The sequence below is a fragment of the Chrysemys picta genome, chromosome 6 (assembly GCF_011386835.1).
Source record: "Chrysemys picta bellii isolate R12L10 chromosome 6, ASM1138683v2, whole genome shotgun sequence".
Taxonomy (NCBI): Eukaryota; Metazoa; Chordata; order Testudines; family Emydidae; genus Chrysemys; species Chrysemys picta.
In genome coordinates this window covers 124,835,675-124,859,533 of record NC_088796.1, presented here as the reverse complement: position 1 = coordinate 124,859,533, position 23,859 = coordinate 124,835,675, and the positions used below count along the sequence as shown (strand labels likewise).

At 50.0% G+C, this 23,859-nt stretch overlaps 1 long non-coding RNA gene across 1 annotated transcript in view; it reads left to right on the top strand.

The window, feature by feature from the left end:
• Positions 1-423: 423 nt before the first annotated feature.
• Positions 424-23,859, top strand: part of LOC135972299 (uncharacterized) — a 70,499-nt gene continuing 47,063 nt past the window's right edge. Inside the window, exon 1 of the long non-coding RNA XR_010588725.1 lies at positions 424-916. This is a non-coding gene — a long non-coding RNA (uncharacterized LOC135972299). The remainder of the gene's footprint in view (positions 917-23,859) is intronic.

Sequence of the window (23,859 nt, the reverse complement as noted above, 5' to 3'; positions counted from 1 at the left end):
TAGGAAGTGCGGGGCCCGATTGGAATACCCGGCGGGGGTCCGGGTCTTCGGCGGCACTTCGGCGGCAGGTCCTTCACTCGCTCCAGGTCTTCCGCGGCACTGAAGGACCCCCCGCCGAAATGCCACTGAAGACCCGGACCGCTGCCGGTTGAGTAAAAATTAAAAAGTTAGGCGCTCTTCTTTAGGGCGCAGGGCCCTCTTAGGTGCGGGGCCCTCTTAGGCGTGGGGCCCGATTCGGGGGAATCGGCCTAAAGCCGGCCCTGCCCCAAGAAGATGGCCTAGATTCCTGGGGCTCTGTCTGCTGGTAGCTCAGGGAGAGGCCCTGTCCCTGGTAGGGAGGGGGAGCCAAGGCAGACTCAGAGTGAGAGGCTCCTCCCAGGGAGCTCAGGAAAGGGGAGAAGCCATTTTTGAGTCAGTCTGGAGCCAGCCAGGGCAAGGGCAGGACTGGCTGTGTGGGGAGCTGGTGGGTCCCAGGTCTGCATGCAGGGTTCCCCCTGAGAACAGGCCTCTAGGGACCTGACAGCAGATCCCTCAGCTGGGCTTTTCCCTCTCCACTGATGATTCCCGGTTTGTAGAGTTTTGCTGGGAAATTTCCCCAGCCAGGCTGAGTTCGCCCTCCAGCTCCCTAGGGGAGACCAGTCCCCACATGGTCAGCTCTGCTCTGGCTGCTAGTCCAGGGCTGCTGCCTGCTGGGAGTGTGTCTGGAGGCTGGGCTAGGAGACGACAGTTTGGATTTTAGTACAGTTGTGTAACCTGCACCTGGAGCCCTGCACCCCTTTGTGGTGAGGGGAAATCCTGAGACCAGAAGCAGCCTGATTCCTGCCTGAAGAGGATCCCTGCTATCAGAGATCAGCCCCTCTGCAGTGACCGAGGAGTCCAGAGTCAGCTCTGAACCTGAGGATCATTCATGGAGTTTGTGAGTGCACCATCTTCCAGTTAGTCAGTCAGGGAATTTGTTTTGGGGACCCCATACTCCCTGAACTGTGTCCTCAAGCCAGGGAGTGAGGGGTTTGGGGATTTTATAATTTTCAAAAACAATTCTAAAAATAATTGAAAAGTGGGAAAAAATAATGGAATGTTTTCATTTTGAAATAGTGGGAAATGGCCCCTTTTAACTCAGTCCATTTATTTTCCCATTTCATTTTTCCACTAGTGGTAAAGAGGTGGGGAAGGGAAGTAGAAGAGAGAGAGAAACCTACTCTCTCACTTGCTCATTGTTTCTCTCCAGAAAAAGTTAGGGAAAAGAAAAGATGTGAGAGAAAGTAATATGTTCAGTCTGTATTAACTCCCTGCCCCAAACTTTCCAATGGAAAGAAGTGAGACAGTATGTGGTGAGGGTGCTGAGTGGGGTGGGGTGAGAGGGGGGTTACAGTCTCACTTTTTTATGGCAGAGAAAGGACTCACTTCTCAGACAAGCATGTAAACTGTGAGGAATCTTACCATAGGTGCTTCTTGTCTTCACTGCACAGTTAATGCGAGTGATCGGCCCCAGGGCTGAGCCCTCTGGTTAGCCTAGCCTGTCTGTGAGCGTCCTGACAGCAAAGCTCTACCCAAGTCACTGTCTCCTCACTCTTTCTGCACTTGCTCATGTGTGTCTGAGGCCATAGCCCACGGCCTGCTGCTGTAATGGGGTGGGAACAGAGTTCCCACCCTTCTGACCTTGCACGTGCGAGGTCATGCTGCATGGAGGATGTGCCCCATTTTAGACAGAAACACGTCAGGGAGGGGGGTCAACACGTTGGCAGAGTCCCCAAACTTAAAAAATCCAGCCGGCACCCCTTCAATGAGAACTCGTTCCCGGTCAAGTGCCGCAGAACTTGTCTGTCCTTCATTGGAATTGTGGGAAGGTGTTGGAGGACTATCAACATTTGAACGATTTTAGCCTGTGTCCTCACCGCAAAGTTGGCAGGTCAGAGCCCAAGTTAACCCCCCAGCCAGGTAGGCTACATTGAGCTTAAAGCACCTCCCAGGTGTAGACGGGTGGACTCGCTACTGGTGCACCCTCTTCCAGCTGGGTATGGCAGCTTTTTCCTGTGTGGTGCCCCCTACTGGCTGTTGTGGCCCATCTCTTCCCGTGACTCAGCCCTCCAGACACATCACTCTAAGCCCCTCATCTCCTGCTGCCTTGTACTCCCTTGGTCTCCGCTTCATATTGAACCCATGGCAATGAGACTAACCACCCGGGGTAGCCCTCGTCTTTTAATTGTCCAGAGCTTTGCCTGCCTCGAGGAGCCTTCCCTAATGGCCTCAGCTTCGCAGGCTTTCTTCCCGGGTCCCCCACCCTCCTTCCCCAGCCTAACACCTGCAAAGATCTTTCTTTGCCTCCCAGGGCTTCCTCCCTGGAATTTCCCCTCCTCAGGTGTTGCCAAGGAAACCTATCCCTTCTTGCAGCTCCTCTCTGCACTCTCCCGAACTTCAGTCTCAACCTCCCTTAGGCTTTAGCATCACTGCCTCTTGGGCGTCATTGCTACTGGCCTCCAGACTTCCTCCTGGTCCAGGACCCTCTTGTTCTGTCTCCAGGCAAAAACTCTCCAAGAGCAGAGGGGCAGTTCACACCTCATCAGGGCATGTATGGGACAAACCCAGCCCAGCCTCACAGGGACAAAGGACACTGGCCTAGGCAGCAGGGCCGGCTCCAGCTTTTTTGCCGCCCCAAGTGGCAAAAAAAACCCCACCAATTGAGCTGCCGCCGAAGTGCCGCCGAAAAGGAAGAGAGGAACTGAAGGACCCGCCACTGAATTGCTGCCAAAGACCCGGACATGCCTGCCGCCGAATTGCCACCGAAGATCCGGACGTGCCGCCCCAATAAAGGATGGAGTGCCTCCCCTTTCTATTGGCCGCCCCAGGCACCTGCTTCCTTCACTGGTGCCTGGAGCCGGCCCTGCTAGGCAGCAACAAAGGATCTGTTGGACTCTCGAGTGAGTCAGCCCCCTTCCTTTGGTCAGTTTGGGACTACGATGAGGTAATGCTCACCTGACTCTGAAGGGAGGGGTGGGGGGAAAGCCAAGAGAGAAGAAAGAACATGATAAAAGGGAGAGACGTTTGCCATGCTCTCTCTCTCTTCCACCTCCATCTACAGACACCACCACCAAGCCACTGACGCCCTGATCAAAGGGGAGAGCCTGTCTGAAGGGCAACCAGCCAGCCTGTGATGAGAAGCATCTAAGGCTAGGTCTACACTACCCGCCTGAATCGGCGGGTAGAAATCGATCTCTCGGGGATCGAATTATCGCGTCTCGTCGGGACGCGACAATCAATCCCCGAATCGATGCTCTTACTCCACCAGCGGAGGTGGGAGTAAGTGCCGTCGATGGGGAGCCACGGAGGTCGATTTTGCCGCTGTCCTCACAGCAGGGTAAGTCGGCTCCGATAGGTCGAATTCAGCTACGCTATTCGCGTAGCTGAATTTGCGTATCTTAAATCGGTCCCCCCCCCCCCCCCCCCCCCGTAGTGAAGACCTGCCCTAAGTTTGTAAGGGCACTGAAAGCGTTAAGATCAGCATAGAATGCGTTTTGCTTTTATTTCATTTGAGAGGTAGCTGTGGGTTTCCTCTCCTAGGCTACAGCCTGAGAGAAGCCTGGAGGTATGTCTACATGGCCAAAAAAAAAAACCTATGGCAGAGAGTTGTGGGAGTGAGACTGCTGGTCAGGCTTGCAGAGCTCAGGCTATGGAGATAAAATAGCCATGTAGAACTCTGAGACCCACCTGCCTTGCCAAGCTGTTTTTTAGCCCTGTAGCATGAGCCCCGTGTGACATTCCCCGGGTGTCATCTGGTCCGGTGATCTGCTAGGTCACTCCAATCCTTGACTCTGGGAGCCAGCCTTACCCCGCTCTGCTGTGAGAACCCCCACTCCTGGGCTGTTCACGCCCAGCCTCTGGCATGTAACTGCTCCTTGGATTGTGCAACCGAATGACACTAGCCAATATTTCTGGTCCCAGACACAACCCTAGGAACCTCCGTCTTGCAGTGTTATGCCCGCTGGATGCTGCAAGCTTATATGAGTTCATCAATTTAACAAAGAAATTGATATGTACCAGGCTTGTTATCCCCAGGGGAGTCTCTGACACGCTTCACACCAATCCCACTGCTTCAGGTAGAACAAACAAACAGATTTATTAAAACCCAGCCCCTCCTTAGCTGGGTTTGATCACCAGTTATGCCTAACACCCCTTCCTGCTGTCACCCAATGGCCTAGCTGGGCTCAGGCTTCTGTTAACCCATAGTCTGTGTTAACTGGGTCAGAGGGTTTGTTCATGTGGACAGTAGGGTTAAAACCCAGGTAAGAGGCAGGTTAACTGCGTGGTGAAGACATACCCTTTCCGAGGCTGTCTGATAGTGCTTCCTCAGATAGAAGTTAACTATATTTTTTTCCATAAAATTGTTTGATGAACCTTAGTGATTCTTTTAACCTATTTTATGTTTCACATGATTGGACAATGTCAATCCCAGAGCATACACCTGACTCTGTTGCTTACTAAGGATCAGTTTCTGACACCCTCGCTCCCATGGCGTCATGATCTGACATCCATGGGACCATGGGTGGACAAATCTGAGTCAGGGGACACAAATGGGCCCTATGTTTGCACATGGAAGAGGCAGGGAAGATAATGTGTATGTGAGCCAGATTTTGTCTAATGAAAGTAGGTTATTAAAGTGCCTCATTATTATTAAAAGTCTGATGGTGTTTTAATTAGTATGTCTAATTGCCAGGGCAAATTATCCATATACTAATTTCAAAATGAGCTTTGTGATACATTATCAGTCTTATCTTCCTGAAACACTGGCTTAGCAGAGTCTATTAGGAGCAAGATATTTCATGCTGAACGGAGTGTTTTTCTCAGAATGGATCAACTTTTTAGGATTCCATCACTTAAAGGAACTAACCTTTAGCTACTCATATTCACATCCAACTCGCAAACCACACAAAGGCAAAATTAAAACAAATTCCTTTTTAGAGGTTTCCACTTGGGCATTTGGATGTTTTCACTCTCATTTTTCACAGATCCCTTTCAAAAGGGGCTTCTAATTTGGGGGTCCCTTGCTTTCAGGGGGTCAGCTTTAGACAACCTCCAGCCTGATTTTCAGGAGCGCTCCACCTCTCCCAGGCTAACTGAAGTCCATGGGAGCTGCAGGGACTGTGTACTATTGATGTGTACGGTGAAGCACCTTCACACTTTTGGAGTCTGCAAAGCAATACAATCAGACGCAACAGGAATCAAAACAGCTGTATGCTCGTGATCAAAAAGAGAATACAGGGAAGGCAAAGCAATCTGTCACCAACTTCCCACTCCCTGCATGGTGACGTCCAATGGAGAAGTCTCACTTTTGGGGGATTAAAATAAAACCTTTCGTGGTTTACTCCACAAAAGGACATTACTCTATCTACAGCTGTTCTAGTCTAACAGCTTGGGCTGCTGTTACAGGTGACAGCACATGCACCCTTGCTTTGAAACTTTCATATATGATACATGGAGGGCCACTCTCCCAGCCTCACCAACTCTAGCTGTAATGTCATGTTTGCTGTTTTCCTTAAAGCCCCAGCTCCTGGAGTCATGTGATTAAATAAGAATATCTTTCTAAGGTACTTAAGTGGCCTCTTTTACCATTGTATCTGAGCACTTCCCAATCTTTTACCATATTCTTCCTCACAAGCTGCGGTTGCACAGTGCTTTTGTCCATTTTACAGAGAGAGAGAGAGTAAGGCCCAGATCCTTAAAGGCATTTAGGCTCATAACTTCCACTGATTTCAACTGTTGTTTTCAGTGTTGTTGTAGCCGGGTTGGTCCCAGGACGTGAGAGAGACAAGGTGGGGGAGGTGATTATTTTTGTTAGACCAACTTCCATTTGGTGAGAGAGAGACAAGCTTTTAAGCTGCACAGAGCTCTTCTTCAGGGCTGGAAAAAGTAACCAGAGTGTCACAGCTAAATGGAAGTTAGAAGGCCTAAATACTTCTGTAGATCTGGCCCTAAGTGACTAGCCCAATGTCACACAGGAAGCCTGTAGCAGGACAGGGGGGAAAAAACCATGTCCTTGCCTAACCCAGGCAATCCTTTAACCACTGGACCATCCTTCCTGAGTTTCTAGCGCTTGTGGCTACGGAGGAAAAGCTTGAAAACACAGCCCCTAGAGGTTCCAAACCCAGAGGGCAAGAATCCCAATTTTGTTGGGTTTTTGTTTTGTTTTCTTGGTTGGATTTTTTTTTAAATCTCCTGGGGGTTTTTTAAGCCAATTTCATTATTTTGGGGGAGTCGGACTCATGAATGTTTAAACAGGGCTGGTAATTCTGCGCTCTAGCCCTAAACTGATAGGCAAGAAGAAATGTCCGTGTTCATACCAGTGGGCCTCGTAATAAAAAAACACAGAGGAGGGAAACGTGTCACTGTTGAAACAGAATTGACTGCAACTAGGATGTAGTCTAAAGGCTTATGATAAAACAAACCATTCTGTTTAACTACATTGCAATCAAACTGGCATACCTCCCCCCCCCTTCTTTTTTGTTTTTGTCTGTTAACATTCCCATCACTGCTGATCACCAGGCTATAAATAGAATCAGCTTCCCTTAGAATCAGCCTGCTACTCCTGACTGATTCATTGAGAAATCACAATCACTTTCCTTGTGGCGAATGGTGGTGGTGCAGACCCTGTACTGCCGCAGCCCTGAATGAATGAGGAAGGGGGTTAGTTAAAGAAGGGAAAGTTTTAGTAGCAATCAGATGGGTTGCGGGGAGGGGGGCTTGGCAGCTTGATGCTGGTTTGGAAGGAAATAGAGCTCTTTGCTTACTACTGTTATTTCCTTGAGTGTCGCAGTTGTACTTTAAACCCTGGGAAGGTTCTCGCACTGCGCCTGCGACAAGAAACCTCTCTGATCTTTAAAAAACAGGAGTACTTGTGGCACCTTAGAGACTAACAAATTTATTTGAGCATAAGCTTTCGTGGGCTACTATGCTCTAATAAATTTGTTAGTCTCTAAGGTGCCACAAGTACTCCTGTTCTTTTTGCGGATACAGACGAACACGGCTGCTACTCTGAAATCTCTGATCTTTATCTGCCCAGCGCACGTGAAACCGAAATACAGGCGAGCTCTGGCTCAGCCCGCCCCTTCCCGTTTGAAATGACAAGGAATCACGGCAGGGCTGGGATTTGTGGGGCTCAGAGCTGCCATGCAGAAATGCCCCGGCTGCCGTGGTCGCGGATTTCATTCAGACAAATGGGAACTGGGAGTGGAAACCCCTTAGGGGACTTGGAAAATCTCAGCCATTGAGTCCGCGGATAAACGGAGCCCTTCCATATGTTCTACCCCAAAGCTGCCCAAAGGGGCGCAGGGGAGGGCACAGCTCCCATAGGGGGATGCCGCTGGGGCAGGGACACAGGAAAATTCCCCTTAAAAAAAACCCTTCAAATATGGCAGGCAAAGCCCCCCACTAGCAGACCTAGAGCTTGCACGGAGATACTATATGCTCCAGCAAAAATGCAGGGAACAAGAATAGGTGACTCCAAGCAGCCTCGCCCTGGCCCTAATCTGCCAAAGCAGAAGTTAGAGAAGACTCAGAGGCCCAGCTGAAAGTACGAAGAAGTTAGAAACCTCCCTTCCCACCAGAGGGGGTATGCCAGTGGAGGGTGTCGGACCCCAGAGCGGGCGTGGCTGGACAGCCCTGCTCTCCTGATGAAATGAAGCCCTACCAGGAGTTCCCATTGAGAAAATGGAGAATCCCCCGGATATTCCCATTGATTATAACTATTTGTATTATCGGAGCACCTCAGAGCCCGGACCTGGATTGGATTAGATCCCGTGCTCTCGTGCCTTGGGACACAGGACTCAACCCAGTATTTCCACCTCTGTCTAGCAAGTGCCATGTTTCTTGCTCCATGGTAGTCTGTTTCCATGATGGCACCATCTTTATCAACGGTTTTCTGATGTGTGTTTTTTTCCGTCTTCTGCCAGGTGCTACCCCATCGAGGGGCTTGTCTAGGAATACGGTTTTTGGTATTCATACAACATGCCCAAACCACTTCAGCCTTGTCTCTGCAAAGTGCTGGCCAGTCCTGTGTCACTGGACACCATTAAATTAGGCTTGAATGAAGACTGGGAGTGGATGGGTCATTACACAAAGTAAAAACGATTTCCCCATGCTGATTTTCCCCCTACTGTTACTCACACCTTCTTGTCAGCTGTTGGAAATGGGCCATCCTGATTATCACCACATCCTGTTTGTCTGTTGGAGAAACAGAGAGCTTCCAGTTTAGGGGACAGTCTTCTTGCTGTTGTTCTATTTATTGTTATTTTAAAGAACAGGGTCTAGATCTCGCAGGCAAAACTCCTCTTGACTTCAGGCAGCTCAGGTCTCACATGCCTGTCTCAGGAGCGCCCTAGAAGTGGGGAGGGCCACCGGCGCCGGAACCATGGTCCCACCCCCGCCATGCCGCCCCTTCTCCCTTTGTCTCCCAGCCCCCTGGCCTTTCTCCAGCGGCCGCCCGCCCTCTCTCCTGCTTCAGCCACTAACAGGCAACTTAAGAGAAACTGACCCAGATGGGAGGTTGCAGGTCTCTGGGCTAGAGGTGCCCATCGGGCAGGGGCTCGATGCAGGGATCATGGAGGGAGGCTTGCCGGCCCGTGCTACGCAGGAGGTTAGGCTAGGTGATCCCAATGGTCCCTTCTGGCCTTGGAATCCATGGGTTCCCCCAGATAGGAAATAGTTTGTCTGCAAGAGATGGGACACACCGGCAGGGAGGAGAGGCACAGTCCCTCCTCTCCCCCCCGAGCTCTCCTCTTTTAAGTGTGCAACATATGATCCGCACAGGCAGCTAGCCAACTCCACTAGTCCCCACTCCCCCCAACCCCCTGGCTGGTGAGATGTGCCCAAGATGAGCCCCTTGAGCGAAGGGGCTGCAGTTCGGGGAACCCCAATACCCTCCAGCCCCTGCTTTGTCAGCCTAAGGCACAATCTAGCCCTAGGAACATGCTGCTTTGCCACATCTCTCCCAGCTCTGGGCCGACTCACACTGACCTCAGAGCTGGCGTTCTTTCCATACCTAAGGTTCCCCACCCCAGGCGGCTCCTCCTGGCCCCAGTTAGCCCCAGACAGAAGCGCTGTCGGCCTGGAATTGTCCCATTGAAACGGACGGGGCTACTGTCTTGCTTAAACGCTGGGCATGTGCTTGAATGGCTGTGCCAGACTGGATGCTCTGTGCTCCTCTCGTAGGGTGACCAGATGTCCCGATTTTATAGGGACAGTCCTGATTTTTGGGTCTTTTTCTTATATAGGCTCCAATTACCCCCCACCCCATGTCCTGATTTTTCACATTTGCTATCTGGTCACCCTATCCTCTTGTGGTAAGAAATACGACTGCAAAGGGGGGTAAGGATAAGGCTCCCACGCTGCACCCCCGTTCTATCGCCCGGCTGCCAGCCAGGAAGTTTGCAGGGCCTGGGGAAATCGCTTCTCTTCTCCTCCCCGGCTGGCTGAGCCCAGGGAGAGGTGCTAATCATGTTCAAGAGCCGCACTTTAGTTTAACACCTACCAGTTAGGTGCTAAATGCTGCTAATCACAGAGGGCTGTTTTATAATGGCAGAAACATCATTGCAATCAGAGGGAATCTTGCCTGCCAGCCCAGGGACAGGCCATTGTGATGCACTCAGGCCGTCCGGCTCTCTCCCTCCCCTTCCTTATAAGCAAAGCTTCATTATGGGCTGGCTCTCCTGGATGTGTACAGCAGACACTGTGGGTCTCTCTCGCATGCAGTCGGATTGCTAGTCTTTGTATTTCCCAGTAAAGCCTAGAGCCTGAGGGGGGATAGTGCTAGGTGCTGGACGAACAGTAAATGACAGCCCTTGCTCAAAGGGCTCCCAGCGTAAAATAGACGATGTAACAGGTAGCATGGGCAGCAGGTATCATAGGCCGAGGAGGCTAAGCCTCCCCTAACCCAGGCCTGTAGCCCTGCCCATGCTCTGCCCCGACCCCGCCCTCGCGCCCCCTCTCCCTGAAGCCAGCAAGGGCTCTGCTCCAGCCAGCAGCCAGGGGCCGGGGCAGTTTGGACGGCTCAGGATGGCCGGCAGCCTGGTGCTCGGGCCGGCTGGCATGGCTGGGGCAGGCCGGTGACGCAGCTGGGGTGGGCCGGCAGGGGCTCCACCGGCCGCATGGGGAGGGAGGCCTTGAGGCCCTGTTGGGGGGGCGGAGCTTGGGCCGAAGGGGCGGGGCCAGGGGCTTACCTCCCCGAAGGGGGGGTTCACCCGCCGCCCGTGACGGGGAGGGCGCGATAGCAGAGATTAGCTGCCCTCACAAGTCCTAGCCCAGCAGTAGCAGTAAGCGCAGCTCACCACTTGCCTAGCTGCTCTCAAGCATCAGTTGTCTGTGGCATCATGGCAGCGGTTAGTGTTAGGCGGGATTTGAGGGAGGAGAGGAAGGTGATGGCACTGTGGATCTTGCCTGGAGGTTTTTGCGTGTGTAAGGGGGGGACACAATGGGATGGTCCTTCGGGGAGAAGTGGACAGCCGGCGTTGTTGGCAGAGCACAGGCGAGAGTCAAGAACAAGACTGTGGAGGGCTTTGAAGGCGTTGCAAGTAGTTTGTTTGTGGTGGGATCCAGGATGGAGGGGCGATGGCAGGACTTAGAGGGGGTAGCGTAGCCGGAGCAGCGAGCCAGGGATGATCTTAGCAGCAGCATGGTGAATAGGCTGGGAGGAGATATGGGGACAGGCGTCAAGGCTAGAGAGGAAGAGATTATGGTAGCTGAGGTGGGAGAGGATCCGGGCCTGGACTTGGCTGTGTGGGCAGAGAGGAAAGGCTGGCTCTCGGAGAGGCTGGGCAGAAAGAAACAGTGAGGTGGAGATGGGACCTGGATGTGTGGCCAATTTGGGGCCTCCGTAAAAATCTCCCCCCGTCACACCCCTCCACAGAGCTTCTCCGGTCTCAGGGCTGCAGTGTGGGGTGGGGATGCCCAAAAGAAATGAGCGGGGGGCAGGGCCATGGGCGGAATGGGGGCAGGGCAGTGGGGGGAAAGGATGGAATGGAGCGGGGCTGTGGGGGGAATGGGGCCAGGGCCACAGGGGAAAGGGCAGAATGGGGGCGGCGGTGGAACAGGGCTGGGGCCTCAGGCAGAAGGGGATGGATGGAGGAAGGGCCGCAGGCGGAAGGGGCAGGATGGAGGAAGGGCCGCAGGTGGAAGGGGTGGGGTGGGGCCATGGTTCTGGCACTGAGCCCCCCCCCCCCACTTGCTCAGGCCCAGGGCCCCAGGAGTCCTTAATCTTTCTCTGTCTCAAGGTCCCTTCCAGAACAGTCCTATGATTCTATGATCTCTGGGTCACCACCATTCAGCATCCCTCTGACAACTCGTTTATGAAGGGCATTAGCACCCCAGGGTCGTGACTGTCTGTGCTCCATGACAGTGGAGGGGCAGCCAGCAACACCAATTAAAGGGGAAGGAAAAGTCAAATATAAAAAGTGACCCCACTTCAGGGCTTGTCTACACACGTAATGCACTACACCTCTACCCTGATATAAAGCTGTCCTTGGGGGCCAAAAAATCTTACCGCGTTATAGGTGAAATCACGTTATATCGAACTTGCTTTGATCCACCGGAGTGCGCAGCCCCGCCCTTCCGGAGCCCTGTTTTACCGTGTTATATCCGAATTCGTGTTATATCGGGTCGCGTTATTGGGGTAGAGTTGTACTTTAACTATCCCAGCATAGCTCTTCGTATGGAGTGAGGCTGTGCGGGGAATGGGGCCAGGGTGGGGGTGGAACAGGGAGAAAGGACTGGCTTGGAATTCTGCTCTCGATTGGAAAGTCCTTAAAGTCTGGCAGCGTTTGGATCAGCATCTTAGTGTGGGCTCATCTTGAGAGCTGGTTTGTGAGTTGTGTCTACAGTAGTTTTGCATGGAAGTTGAGGGCAGAATGTGCAGCTGAGGGTCACAGTTAGCACTAGGAGAATAATGGAGTTGTCCGTGTGTTAGCAACTTTGAAAAGTTGGGTGGGGAGGGTAGAATTTTCAGATCAGAGCAAAAATAAGAACTTTTGGAATTTTCGGCAAATGAAAAAGTTGAAAGAAAATCATTTCCGGACAAATGAAACATTTTGTTTCAACAAAATTGGAAAGTTTCATTTCAGTTGTAACCGTTTTAAAATGTTTTTGAATTTTTAAAATAAAATTAAAGGAAATTTTGAAGCAAAAGCCATTTCAAACAGAAAAATCAAAATAATTCCTTTTTTGTAAATGTCGAAGTGAAACATTCCAATGTTTTCTGATTTTTTTTTTTAATGAACAATTCAGTGAATGTGACACAAATTCACGAACCATTTTGGTGTTACCAAATCTGCATTTTTCACCCCAAAAAGCGTTTTGGCCAAATAAATTTGCCCGGTTCTAGTCATTGTGAAGATCTGAGATCCACACTGTGGACATGAGAAAAGAGTTTTCTTCATCGCCTGTTTGTCTAGGCGTTCAAAAGTCCTTTATTAGGATCTGGAACATGAAGCACATGGGGTCGTTGCTGGGATACCCTTACAGTACTAGAAAGAAGAACAGGAGTACTTGTGGCACCTTAGAGACTAACGAATTTATTAGAGCATAAGCTTTCGTGGGCTACAGTAGTCACTCAATTTAAGAGAAAGGATTCCTAATTCTACTAATTAAAAGGAAACAAATTTTATACACACGTGAAGCTCTTATAGTGTCTTGAACCTTAGTTTTATGTATTTTTTAACCTACTAACTCGCCTCTGTTAATCACTCACAATTGTCATAGAACTGAATGGAAGCTGTGACGTTGGTCTGGTCAGAATTAATCCCACTGTATTTATGGTCAATAAGAGTGGAGGACAATATGACTGCGGGGGTTGGTTGCAAGAGAACCTTTGACAGCTAGTCTGGAGGTTCTAAATCCCATGCTAACTGGTACAGGACAAGGATGTTGTTATCCCCTGTTTGGTGAGGTGAATGCTGTTTCTCATGCACATATTGCAGTCATGACAGAGAGGCCAAGGATTCATTGGCTGACTGATACCAAACTACTCTCTCACTCAGAGAGGTGGGCCAAAACTTTCCAAAGTGGCTAGTGATTTGGGATCTGTTGTGATAATGGGGCCTACAAATTTACCCTAATTGTGAGCTCCACTGTGAAGAGTGAGGGAAAGTTCATAGAATGTCACAGTAACCTAGAACAACAAACACTGATGGGAAAGGGTGCAAAAGCAGGACAGAAAGACTGAATTAGTGCAAACAAAAAGGCCTATTGATCTAACTGGAGGACTGTGTTAAGATCATGCCTGGTAAACGAGAACAGTGTGGAACTGGAAATCAGTGAACCAAGATTGGTACGTTGTAAATGAGACTGGATTAGGGATCACACTAATGAGAGGCTGGGCTATTCCACCCAGCACTCCCTTTTGTGGTTCTTAAAACAAGAGACTTTGCGAGGAACAGCTGGTTGACTGCAAGATGAGAGACGGGGAAGCAGCAAGCTTCTTCATCCCCCACCATCTCCTGGGACCCCGGACCTTCATCCTGAATCTGAGAGATGTCTTGACCAGACCAGTCCAGAGGGAGAGAGCCAGATGACATCACCACCTCTATCAGCTTCAGCTAAATCCCAAATACTGCCTGCGATTTGAGACTTTGTCTCCCTCCTCCCCCTCCCTTGTGCATTCTTTTCATTCCCTACCTTATATCTTCTCTTTCCTGGCCTTTTCTTTTTTCCCTCTGTCTAATAAGAGTCTGGTTTAGCCAGCTAAGACAACATCTTTTGCAACACTGCTGCAAGTCTGTGACCAGAAAGAGGCAGCTAAAAGCAATGTCCTAAACAGCCCGATCGATGTGAGTCCTTGTTTGCCAGGTCTTGGAGTGGCTGATAAGACGGCATGCCGAGTTTCTGTTTTCCAGCAGTGAAGTTGCACATGAGAGTCAACACCAGACCCACAAGCTGCATTTTCTCTCTTTGCTGATCAGTTCTCTCCCCTGCTGTGTGAGTTTGTCTTGTTCTAAAGGAAATGGGATCAGACTTTAACAACGCCAGCAACAACAGCACCTGCCCATCTCCACTAACTTCTTCTCTGTTCCTCCAAAGGCCAGTTGTCACCATCTTTGATACACCTAAAACACTGTCAAACAGGGGTGGTGTCCTGCTAAAACCTCTCTCCAGCTCCAGGGAAAGGGAACGAGGGATGTTGTTAAAATGAAAACCTTATTCAGGCCTTTACATTTCAAATGCTTTAACTGTTTTTCCTTCTTTTCCGTATCTTTACTAAAAAGGTAAAAGGATGTTTAATGGTGTGTTTGCCGTGGTACTAAGCAGGCTGAGTTCTCTGTATACCAAACCCTGAACCATGTTTAAAATTGTGTAATGTTGGACACTGTGACAGAATACACCCCTGTATTCACACCTTACTCACTATTATAATAATCTTTGTACAAGACAGGTCCTATAAGTTATCATTGGAAAACACATAATTTTAGTTATGGTTAGTATCATCCTGATAAAACAATTGTGGCAACATCGTATGTGAAGTTATAAGATTTCCCTGTAGGGTGTTATTAACACATGTTCCAAACCCCACAGCCCTGCCCAGACAGCAGTTGGGAAACAGGTCTGTCCCAAACAAAGAAATGTGTGCTCTGCTTAATTTGCATTTAAGCAGGAAACAGAGTCATCAAGCAGGAAGGGAAACAAAGAAAGCTCAAACAGGTGAGAAAAAGCCGGCAGGGAACATCCTTCCACATAGACTCTCTCTCCTAGTGCTCAGCTGGAAATGTTTCTCAAGAGAGGGACTATAAAAATAAAATGGAGGGACAAACACCCCAAGGCACCCCTCTCCCTCTCCCTGCCCATCACATTCACTGCACCTGATGGGACAAAGGAAGCATTTGTTGGAGTCTGGGGAAGGGGGCCTTTCCTGCAGGGTTTGGTTAGTAAGACAGTCGAAAGCATGTGGTGAGTAACTTTGCTTGAATCTGATATAGTTTGCCAGGTATTAGTGAATGTCTTATCTTGATTTTTCTTCTAACCATTTCTGCCGTTTATGCCTCATTACTTGTATTCATTTAAAATCCATCTCTTTGTAGTTAAGGAACTTGTTTTATCTAATCCAGTGTGCTTAAATTTAAGACTCTGAATGACTATTTGAGATAAGAAGCTGGCATATTATTCCTTTTAACAGATTTAAAATATTTTGTATTGTGCAGAAGAGGGCTGGGCCGTGCAGGACATACATTTCTGGGGGGGGGAGATCTGGGACTGTGGGTGTATTGGGATCAACCCGCAGTATAACCCAGGCTGGTGAGAGCCAGAGTATAACCCAAGTGTGACTGGGAGGCTGCAGTTACCCACAGACACTCGGGGTGTGGCTTGCATGCTGCACGGCTGTCTGTGAGTGGCCCAGTGGGAGCTACTTCAGCAAAGCATTATAAGGCACCCAGGGTTGCAGGGCAGAGGTGACATAGCAGCTCATTAGTCTGGATTGTACCCTGGTATGTCACAGACAGTGCCTTGGTTTTGTTAACACCCTGGACTCTTTGGGCCCGTATATTCCATCTAAATTAATACAACAAGACTCCAACTCAGAAAGCGCTGAGCAATTTTACTTCTGAAAATCAGGCCCCTTTAGGGTGTTTTCAAGCTGAACCTCCCAAATCAGTAGTTACTTTAGAAAATCTTGACCGTGATCAGGGCTGGGCACACGGGGGAAAGGGGAGCACTGCTTCGCCTCATTCTTTACCTTGTCTGTGAACACACTGAGATCTTCCACGCCTTCAATCCAGCGCTTTCCCTGAGCATTTCCAAAATCAGCGGCGGCTCCAGGCACCAGCACTCCAAGCATGTGCCTGGGTGGCAAGCCGCGGGGGGCGGCCTGCCGGTCGTTGTGAGGGCGGCAGTCAGGCAGCCTTTGGCGGAGTGCCTGAGGGAGGTCCGCCAGTCCCGCGGAATCGGCGGCAATTCGGAGTGGGTAGGCCGAAGCCACTGGACCGGCGGACCTCCCTCAGGCATGCCGACGAATCCGCGGGACCGGGGACCTCCCGCAGGCATGCCGCCGAATCCGCGGGACCGGGGACCTCCCACAGGCACACCGCTGAAGGCAGCCTGCCTGCCGTGCTTAGAGCAGCAAAAAAGCTAGAGCCACCCCTGTCCAAAATACCTTTTTACTCATAAAGTCAAAGAGGAAAATATTATCTGGCTCTCCTTAGATCCAGCTCTGTAACGTTCCTCTAAATGTGCATCTTGAATCAGGACAAGTTTTGTGTGAAAACAGCTTGTTTGTAGATTGTGTTTATCCAGTTTATTGTTTTGTATGCATGGGGATTAAGTCATTTTTCTACATGAGTGAATTAAGTGTGTCCCAAGCTGTAAGGTTTCAGTGATATTTATTCTCTAAATAAGTAGATCGCTCTGCAACATTGAGCTGCAAACAGTAATCAAATTGTCCTCTCACCCCGTCATAATTAACATGAAATATAGACTCCTAATGTTTTACTGATTAGCCTACAAAGCGGAGGCACTGCATGGAATGAATAAATATAACGGGCTCTCTCCACTCTTTTCCGGCTGTCTGATCACTTCATACTCCCAAGCTCGCTGTTCAATACACACGAATCCTGCGTGCTCCTTTGCACACCAAGGGAGCGCTGCGTCTCTGCTTCCGTATTACTTTCCTGGTAGTCGCGGCGGGAGGTTATTTGAAAGATGATGCGTCGTTCATAGGCAGTTTTTGGCTTGCAGTGTGTGGGAAATGAAGTGCTTTGCACAGGCCCACCGGCTCTCTGGGGATAACACCTAAACAAGGGGCCATGTCATCGGCGAAATATGGTCATGCAGAGGGAGCCGAACGGGAAGCGTCTGGCAAGCAGCAGGCTACCCTAGATAATGCTGAATCTCACTTTCAGGCTAGTCGTGTGAGCATGCCACATCTGTGAATTTATCGTATTTTCCCTGATCAAATTTAACTTCCAAATATTGGTCAACAGCTAAACTCTAGAATGATAAGTACCCACCCAAGCAAACTTCTTCTTTCAATGGGAATACACACACACACACCATCTGCTGTGTCCAACGCCAAGGTTGGGTGGGTACTATTACCAGTTTCTTGGCTTAGGTAAGTACCTAGACTGCCAGCCATCTCAAGTCAAGGCCCATTTTACAGGTGGGGGGACTGAGGCACAGGGCGGCTAAGTGACTTGCCCAAAGTCACACAGGAAGTCTGTGGTGGAACAGAGACGTGAACCCGGGTCTCCTACATATTGGGTTAGTACATATGTGTGCACGCACACACACACACAATCTCATTGCTCATGGTCTGAAACTAACACATCTAACTTGATTCGTTTTCCCCCCACTGCCTATATTGAGTAGCAGCTATAAATAATTACAGAGGGCCCGGATTGTTATATGCTTTAGTCCATCTTGGAAGTACTGTAGGAAGTTGTACGGAAGCTCTTTGGGAGAGGGACTGTATTTGTGCAGTGGGGCTCCAATCAGGTTGCACCCTTAGACGCTACCAGAATACTAATAATTAATAATCAAAAGAAGAGCTTCCGGTAGTGAATGTAGATTGGGTTTTCAAAGGCACAAAGGGCTGTAAGGTCTCCCCTCCCATGGAAGGTAGTAAATCAATGGGAGATGGGATTCTGTCTTCCTTAGGTGCCCTTTGAAAATCCTGTCTTTATTCTTCTACCCAGTGTTGTCCGTGTTTGGCATAAACTTATTGCTAGAAATGCTCCCAAGCTGTGAGGACGGGGCTCAGAGGTAGACTGGGAGGTGACCTGCCTTGAAGTTTCAACACGCTCAAGCTTGGTGGGGTGGCACAGCAAAGCCGTCTTGCCTAGCTCTAAAACTATTAACTCCCCCATGCAAGGAATGAATTCAGGGAAGTTCTCTGGCCGGTGTTACACAGGAGGTCAGATTAGATGATCACAATGGTCCCTTCTGGCCTGGGAGTCTGTTAATCTATAACAGTGATGCGGTATTTGAAAGCAGTTGGCCATTAAGATGCTGTGTCTTTGGGGAAAGCATCTCTGTGTAGCCAAACATCCTTTATCATTGCAGAAGAACTCTCCTGCACCAGGCTGGCCCAAGCCTTCGGTGGCCATGGAAATGCATTACGTGGTCAGCGGTTTTCATCTCAGGTCAGCTACAAACTCCTGTAATCAGACTCAATTGTTTTCTCATTCTCTTCTCAAGTCGAGCTCTTCACCTAGAGAGCGGAGCTGGTCGCTCAATGCTGATCAGTGAGATCTGATTGCATGTTTGTTAGAGAGTTACAGGCTGATTTCCTGAAGGAAGGGAGAAGGGCTGAGTGATTCCATCAAATCACCTTTAAATACAAGAGATGTGGAATTGTCCATATAAAATGTGCAGCCAAGGAAACCCTTTGCAGCCATGCGTCTCAGGCGGGTGGTGGGGACAGCAGAGCTATGAGTAGGGGACCTGCATGGCTTCTGTAGGTCTCAGGGGTCCATCAACCTCAGGACTCAACAGGCACCCCCCTACCAAGCCCTTCTCTCTTGAGGGGCTGCATCAGAGGAATCTCTATGAGCAAAAACTTCACTAATCTTCCCTTCCCCTGCTCCCATGTGTTTCTCCATAAAGGGGTGATCCACGCTGGGTCAAGTAACAAATGCTACCAAATACCTTCTCACCACCTCCCCTGCCGTTTGTAATCACATCTCAGTGACTTCTGCTTTCCTTAGCAGCTCTGGGCCCTTTTCTTTCCCAACAGTTTGTTTTGCCAAGTTTCTTGATATTCAGTAAGGCTACATATGCCATGGAAAGGTCATTTCTCTAGGTCTAGACCCACAAGCTTTATTCATGTTAGTAGGGGGATTGAACCTGGGACCTCACACTTTTAATACAGGAATTCCTAGGGCCTTAGTTTAGAGACCCAACTTGCTTAGCAAAGGGTGCAGCAGGCTCATCAATCTCTGGTTGTGCTAGCCACCACTAGAGGGGGACAGAATGCCCCACTGAGCAGCAACGCTTACACTAACTGGACTAAAATTAAGCATGAATGGTGGGGTTAGGTCCACACCCTAAGCACCCTCTTCTGTGGCGGCGGGTGATGCCAGTAGCTGGTGAGGGTGCTCAGCACGGCCTGATGTGCCTCCATCTCTGTAGAACGTGCCTCACACCTGTGTTCTGCATAGGAGACCTGCCCCGCCGCACAGGCAACCTATACTAATACTGGGTGGCTCTTTATCACCCACTAGTGGCTAGAGCATGCCTAGCGGTTTATGAGGTTGCTACTGCCTCTAACCTGAGTAGCCTACCGCTTCAGCCTCATGCTTTTAGACCCAGCAGTTCAATCCTCAGTGATGTCTTCATCTTAGCTTTTAGACTCAGAAGATATCACTATGATCATTTAGTCTGATTTCCTTCTGTAACCCAGGCCAGCAAATTTTACCAGTGTTCCCGGCTTCCAACCCAATTACTTCTGGGCTGAGTTAGAGCGTCTCTTTTAGAAAGATGAGCCCAGTTTAAGTGTAGAGGCTTTCAGTGGTGGAGAATCCACCACATCCTTCGGTAAGTTGTTCCAGGTACATTGGCAGTGAGGGGGAAGGGGGTTCGGTGTGTATCCCAGTGGGGGGAGGCGGTGGTGGAAACTGCCTGTGAACATCGGCTCAAAGTGGCACCAGGGAAGCAGATTCCACAGGGGGAAAAAATGGTGGCCGAACGTCTGTGGGCTTTAAAATGTATTTATAAATTCAAGCCTTCACCTCTTTCACTATTCCCGCAGGTAACAGCTTTCAAAGGATCAAGTGCCTCTTGTGATGAATATTTTCTGTGTGTAGGTGGTTGAGAAAATGTACGTGTGCGAGAAAGAAAGAGACGGGAATCGTCTGAGTGGGCTGATGTGTGTGTACATATGTGGGTGAGCAGCTGAGCACATTGTGGGAACATGGGGAAGCAAACCATTGGCAACAGAGAACAGGAGTTTCACAATCTGCCATCTCCAGCTAGACAAGGCTAGGCAGGGAAAATGGAAGAGGGAGAGGCAGTGACAGGGGCATCTCTGAAAATCAATAGAGGGGAAAAAATATGCAGGAGTAGGGAGGGGCTGCCAGGCAGGGAAAGATTAAAGGAACTAAATCTAGGGGCATCACAGGGCGCTGGCCCTTGAAGGAGAGATGGGTCTCATTCATGACTCCTCCACAGGTGGGGAGAATGAAAGTCATGTGACCGGTGAGTCAGGTGATCCAAGCAGGCCTGCAGTAGATAAGGAAGAGGCCTGGACTGAGAAGAGGCTGCAGGTGGCTGGTGGGAGATGCCTGTAGGCCCTGAATCAGCCATGGGGAAGACACCCGTGGGGAGCATCCTGGCCAAGTCTCCTGGTATGTCGGGGGGATTCCCGTTTACAAGCAAAAAACTCCTGGCTCCATAACAGTATTTGGTCCTGCCATGCGGGCAGGGGACTGGACTCGATGACCTCTCGAGGTCCCTTCCAGTCCTAGAATCTATGAATCTATGAATAACATTATCTCCTGCAGGAGGAGCGGCCACAGCTGAGTGGCGCTGCGACCGCGGGCTCCAGGTCACAGCCCCGCTCGCTCGCACCTGGTCCGGCCGCTCCTCTGTCATGCCGGAGGAGCTGTGCAGCGCGCTTGCTACACAGCAGGTCATGCAGCAAGCTCGGCCCAGGGGAGCTGGGAGTCGTACGCTTCTGCACGTAGAACAGCTTAGGCACGCGTTGATTTGGCTGCAGCTGCCTCCCCTGGGGAATAAAGACCTCCACACGCACAGCGTGAGCCTCTTGCCAGCTCGGGCGCAGAGGGAGCAGCCCAGCCTCTGCTGCAGGGCCTGGCTGGGGCCTCTTGAAAGACATTGTGGAAGATGTGGTGGCTTTCCCTCTGCACTGTGTGCGCGCGCATCCTAGACAAGGGACCGGACTATACAACTGGGCCGAACTCTCTCTAAGCAAATTTCCCATGAAGGCGCCTGCAGCTGATTAGCAGCGTTTTGGGGTTGCCACAGAAACTGCCAATTTACAAACGATCGCTCTTCCTGCAAGGTTTCCAAGGCCCTCGGTGCCGCCCAGCTCCAGCCCTCTCTCTGCAGCCCTCAGGATTGCACTACCGAGGGGCGAGGGCTGCATCGGTGGGGTTTCCATAGGCCCCTGTGCCCGGTCCTGTTTGGGGAAAATCAGCTCTCTCTCCTGGAGAGCCAGGCTTTAACTGAGGCTCACCAGAGTCTGGGAATAACGAGTTACGTGCAAACGGGACTGTTACCAGCTCAGTCTGGGCAAGGAGATGTTAAAGGTAAAGGGCTATGGTCACTGTGAAGCCAGACCCTCAATGCAGGACGTATATGCTTTCTGTTGTTATTCAACAAAGTAATATAAGGGACCTTCTAGTGTGTGTCGATTCAGACGGGCTTTATTAGTAAAGGACCACTACAAATCTCCCCGAAGTTGTTCATTTGAAATTGTTGGCCGGCAGGGTGGGAAGGCCAGTGGAAAAGGCCAAACTCCAGTCAAGAAGTGCTGGAAGAACAGGACGACAGACCCTTAGGGTGGAGGGACTGGGGCAAGAGAAAGCGGCTTTAAAGAGAGGGCAGACCCTCAGGAAGTATCTGGACCCAGCTGAAACTGGGCTGAAGGCTTTGCAGTTTTGAGATCCACTTGGAAAGACTGTGCAGAGCTTAATAAATTGCACCCCAGAAAGGGAATGTTTTTTGAATATCTGGACTGCATTGACATTTTAAGCCCCCTTGAGCAGAAGGGGAAACTGAGGCAGGGGGCCACAGAGCCTCCTCTGGCCAGCAGGGGGTGCTACAAAGCAGGTGCATCCTTTTACAAAGGGTAATTTAGCCAGAGGACGATGAAGGGTGGGAGACTGATAGGTTTACGTCTCCAAGCATTTGAAGGACACAAGCACAAGGAGGGGGTCGGGCAGTGTAAGGGGGCAGAGGCAGTTGGCATGAAGTCAGACGAAGAAAAGGGAGATTTAGGATGGGATTTCCAAGGCTGCCTGAGAAAGCTAGACGTCCAATTCAAATTAATTTCTGCTGAGAATTGGACCTTCTAGTTCCTCAGGTGGCTGTGGAAACCCCATCCTCAGACTGGGAGTGTCAACAAACGTGCTTCAAGTTAGGCCAGAGAATAGTCCCCCAAGAGAAGGGATAGGAGCTTAGCACAACAACAAAAACCCCTCTACCGCACATGCTGAGCACATGTCCTTCCAACACGCATAGCTCAGTCCCGTCTGAAAACCAGTTCCCTCCAGATTCAGGCCAGGCCGTGCCCCTCAGTGAGGTCTGTTTCCTGGCTGAGTTGCGGTTTTCGAACCTGAGTCACTTTGGCTGCAGCCCTGTTCGGGCCTCATTGAATACGGGTTGGGAAGTGCAGGGAGTTACTATGGTGGGCCAGTGGAAGAGACTGGACTGCGACTCAGCTCCTCCTCCTTGCCTTGTGCTCATTTCTCTAGGACAGGGGGCGTTTGGGTGGGGCAAGCAGGAGGAAGTGGGGAGGTTCCCTTTTAACAGATGGTGGTGGAGAATCGCCCCTGTCACACTAGCAGTGTGGGATCAGTGGAACTCCAGGGGTGTCAGAGAGTGGAAAATCACTGGGTGTCTCTAAGCTCTTGGACCTCTGGTCGGGCCCAGTTGGAGATTGGCTACAGGTGATGCAGTTTACTGGCCATCTTTATTTCTATGCACAATCACACAAAGCCCCTTGTTCCATGGTGGAGCACTAACAAAGCTTGGCCCCAACTCTGCTGCGCATCTGTAACCCATACTAGGAGAGGTGGAGTCTTTGTCGCCCTCTAGTGGGCAGTCCACCAAAGAGGATAAGAGCCTCGACCAGTTCATGGAGTTACTTCTTTCACTCATCTGGCAGAGGCTCATGCTTTTAGGAGGGAAAACCCCAGATTCTAATCAAATGCCTGCTCAAGCCGGGCCATTGCACATGCTCCGGATTCTATTTACGAGCGCTTGTAACTCACTCCAATCCAATCTAGTCTGCTCAAGAAGAGTGCTGCTCCCGGCTCCTCAATGAGGAGTATTCCCAGGACGAATTGCAAAGTTCAGCCCTCAGCTATTTGGGTTGTGGGGCTGTTAAAAAAAGGCAGAGAGATTTAATAATAAATAATAATAATTAATAAATTGGGGGGATGCATTTATTCTCTGTCCTCTGAATCCGAAATGGCTGGATGGTGGCTTTTCCTCCAGGCTTCTCAAACACTTCACCTTTGGGCTGAAATCTTGACAAGCTCAAGAGATGAATGTTTCTTAAAGTTCTAATCATCTGAAAAAAGGGCTTGATCACGGAAAGCATTTTCCAGTCGTAACTACAGCTGCTATGCCACTCCAGCTAGTACACACCATCCTACTTGTACTGAGAGTTCCTGTCCTGAGGTTCTGAGTTTTAAACTTGGAAACGCTATATCAAGTACACTGGAGGTCAAATTCTTCCCTCAGTAACTTCCTTGTGACCCGTTTCAGTTCAGCAGCATTGCACAGATGTTACAGAGATCCGAGCTGACCCAATTACTTTACATTAGAAGGTCTCTTTCTAGACGTCTATAATATATAACTAAACTAGTGTATGTAAAGTAAATAAGGTTTTTAAAATGTTTAAGAAGCTTCATTTAAAATTAAATTAAAATGCAGAGCCCCCCAGACCGGCCGTCAGGACCCGGGCAGTGTGAGTGTCACTGAAAATCAGCTCACGTGCGGCCTTTGGTTGCCTACCCCTGCTTTACATCATCTAACACTGCACTGGAATTGTTTAAAATTTTGGTATTTTATTCTATAATGCTGGCAAGTGGCTAAGCGATCTGCTGTAGCAAGTGCAAAAGAATTCTGTAACAGTCCTGTTGTTTTAGCAATGTATAGCAAATAAAGATTGTCTTATACAGTCAGATGGATAAACTTGGAGGAAAG